This window comes from Raphanus sativus, chromosome 4 (genome assembly GCF_000801105.2).
Source record: "Raphanus sativus cultivar WK10039 chromosome 4, ASM80110v3, whole genome shotgun sequence".
In the NCBI taxonomy this organism is placed as follows: domain Eukaryota; kingdom Viridiplantae; phylum Streptophyta; class Magnoliopsida; order Brassicales; family Brassicaceae; genus Raphanus; species Raphanus sativus.
Window position 1 is genome coordinate 23,348,554 of NC_079514.1, and position 3,368 is coordinate 23,351,921.

At 44.4% G+C, this 3,368-nt stretch overlaps 1 non-coding gene across 1 annotated transcript; it reads right to left on the minus strand.

Moving 5' to 3' along the window:
* Nucleotides 1-223: 223 nt before the first annotated feature.
* On the minus strand, nt 224-330 carry LOC130512104 (small nucleolar RNA R71). The gene has a single exon (XR_008945665.1). It is a non-coding gene; the product is annotated as a small nucleolar RNA R71 (small nucleolar RNA).
* Nucleotides 331-3,368: the final 3,038 nt, after the last annotated feature.

The window sequence follows — 3,368 nt, forward strand, 5'->3', positions numbered from 1 at the left end:
TGTGGAGGACCCATTTGATCACTTGGATAAGTTTGACAGCTACTGTGGTATGTCAAAGACTAATGGTGTGTCAGAGGATGCTTTAAAGCTCAAGCTATTCCCCTTCTCTTTGGGGGATAAGGCACGTCAGTGGGAGAAGTCTCTACCAAGTGACTCCATCACCACTTGGGAAGACTGCAAAAAGGCATTCTTGGAGAAATTCTTCTCCACCTCAAGAACTGCTAAGTTGAGGAACGAGATCTCCAGCTTCCAACAGAAGAACTTGGAAGGATTCAGTGAAGCTTGGGAGAGATTCAATGGTTACCAAGCTCAGTGCCCACACCATGGTTTTTCCAAGGAGAGCTTGCTGAGCACATTCTACAGAGGTGCTCTTCCTAAGTATAGAGCCAGACTGGATACAGCTAGCAATGGGTTCTTTTTGGGGAGAACTGAGGAAGAAGCAGAGGCTCTGGTTGACAACATGGTTAAGAGTGATGCAGTCTACAGTGGAGACCATGACAGAAGCAGTAGAGGTGATGACAAGCACACAAGGAATGAGATCAAAGCTCTTCAGGAGAAGATTGACACACTCATTGCTGATAAGGCCACACAAGCGCAGGTGAACTTTGTTGGTAACCCACAACAGGAGATACCTCCTACTGTCAATGAGGTTGATGGTTTGGAAGGGCAAGAAGAATTGTGTTTCATCAACAGCAATGGTAGCTGGTACAAGAAGGAACCCAACTTTCAGTACAACAACTACCAACAGAAGCCCTATTCCAACAACCAGCAGAGTGGTTATCAGCCAAGAAACAACCAGCAGAGCAACTATCAGCCTCAGCAAAGCCCCTCTCCTAGCTCTTCTGCCCCTCAAGAGAGCAGCACTGATGCATTACTGAAACAGATCTTGGAGTCTCAGACTAGAAGTGAGAAGCATGTGGGCTATGAGCTGAAGAACCTTCACTCCAAGATTGATGGGAGCTACAATGAGCTCAACAACAAATTCTCCCACCTTGCTTCTTCTGTCAAGAATTTGGAGAATCAGTTTGCTTCCATGAGCACCCACCAGAATCGTCAGCCAGGATCTCTACCTGGAAAATCTGATCAAAATCCCAAGGACGCAAAAGCTGTCACACTCAGGAGTGGTAAGCAGTTACCTCCTAGAACCCTCACCAAGGATGCTGAGAAACAAGGTGAGGAGATAGCCATCAATCTAGATGATGAAGTGGTCATTGTTGATGAGAAGACAGATGATGAGATCTTGGAGAAGATTGAGAAAGATAAGGGTAAAGGAAAGGTTGGAGAAGAAAAGAAGCCAACAAAAGATGGTGAATCTGCTGCTCCAGCAGGTGAAAGCTCTTATGTCCCTCCTCCCTATGAACCCAAGCTTCCATTCCCTGGTAGATTCAAGAAGCAGCTGCTACAGAAGTACAGGGCTTTGTTTGAGAAACAAATGAGTGAAGCTCAGGTTACAATGCCCATCATTGATGCTTTCATGCTGATTCCTCAATACAGCAAGTTCCTGAAAGATGCTGTAGCTGCTAAGAAGAAGGAGATGGAGGGCATGATGGTTCTGAGTCATGAGTGCAATGCCATCATTCAGAGGCTTGATGCTCCAGAGAAGCTAGAGGATCCAGGATGCTTCACACTACCTTGTGCTCTTGGACCTATGGTATTTGAGAAATGTCTCTGCGATTTGGGAGCTAGTGTCAGCTTGATGCCTTTGTCTGTGGCAAAGAAGCTTGGCTTCACTCAATACAAGAAGTGTAGACTCTCTTTGGTGTTGGCTGATCGTTCAGTGAAATACCCTGTGGGCATCCTAGAGAACCTCCCTGTGAAGATTGGAGGGTATGAGATACCTACAGATTTTGTGGTGCTTGAAATGGGTGAGGAGGCTCAAGACCCATTGATTCTTGGAAGGCCATTCTTAGCTACAGCAGGAGCTATTGTGAATGTGAAAGAAGGCAAGATTGACCTCCATTTGGGTAAGGAGAACATCCTCCACTTTGACATCAAGGAGAAAATGAGGAACCCCACTGTGTTTGGACAAGCCTTCATCATTGAAGATATGGGCCCTCCTGCTGATGATCACCTTGGTGAGCTACCACCTGAGGAAGATGGGGTGTTAACTCCACTTTCTGCACCTACTCCAGCCTGATCCAAAGAAGGCAAAGTCAAGCTAGAGACTTAAAACAAGCTCACTTGGGAGGAAGTCCCATGAGTATCCTTGTATATATTGCATTAGTTTTTTTTATTTTCATCTTACTGCATAAAACAATGGGAAAATGAAGTTGTGTGCAGGTCAAAATAGGCAAAAGGAGCGACACAAGGACGAGCAGAGCCCAACGACCAGCCACAGCGGCTCTGCCTGGTCGCTGTGACTCCATCAGCACAGAGCGGTCTTGGCGCAGCGGCTGATCCCCGTCGCTCGCTTCATTCTGGAGCGGTTAGCTGGAGCGGGTCTCCCTGGTCGCTGTGAAGCCATCACCCGCAGCGATCCTTCCACCTCGCTCCCGTCTCAGGTAACTGGAAACTTCCCTTATCCCAGTTTTTCTTTGCATTTTAGAATTTCATTGGGTACCTCACTCACACAGAGACTGTGTGATTTAAGTGTGGGGGAGGTGCCAAGCATTTGATCATGTTTGCTTTGATGATTCTGAGTCTCATGCATTACATTTTACATTCTTATTTGCATAGAAAAACCAAAAAAAAAGAAAAATTTAAAAAAAAAAAAAAAAAAAAAAAAAATTTGAAAACACACAAAAAGAATCATTTAGTGTATCATTTGCATACTTTAGGATTGAGTCTAGAAGCATATAGGTTGCATTCATTTGCATTGGGAGCTGATTTAAAACGCCTTGTAGGGAGCATTGTCTAGCCTTGTATAGTTCATGCACCTCTCTTGAAAACCTTGTAAGCTTTGTGCCTTGAAAACTCTCTCTGAAACTCAATCTCTTAAGCCAACTACAACTTTGAATCGAACTGAATGAACTTAATTTCTTGCTCATGGTCCCTTGTGTGCTAAGTCATGGATATTCACACTAGAGTTGTCACATCTTTTATGCCGATCTTTTTGACAATCTCTAGTGGCATTCCACTCCCTAAAACCCTCTCCTCCTTTTAAGCCTTAATTGTTTGTTGAGTGAGGCCTTTTTCGGAAAGTCTTACATGCGCATAATCTTGAGAGTATTGGGAACGACAATGCTCAGTCTTCATTCTTGCTAGATTGCTTACGCTATTGTCTAGCCATAGGTGGGGGTGAGTGTTGTAAAGTTTGAACTTGAAAGTTGAATGGGAATGAATGAACTCTTGTGCTTAATTGTCTTATTGGGAATTGTATAAACCTCTAGCTCAAAGTTGTGAAAGTCTTGGCCCCCAAATAAAAAAAA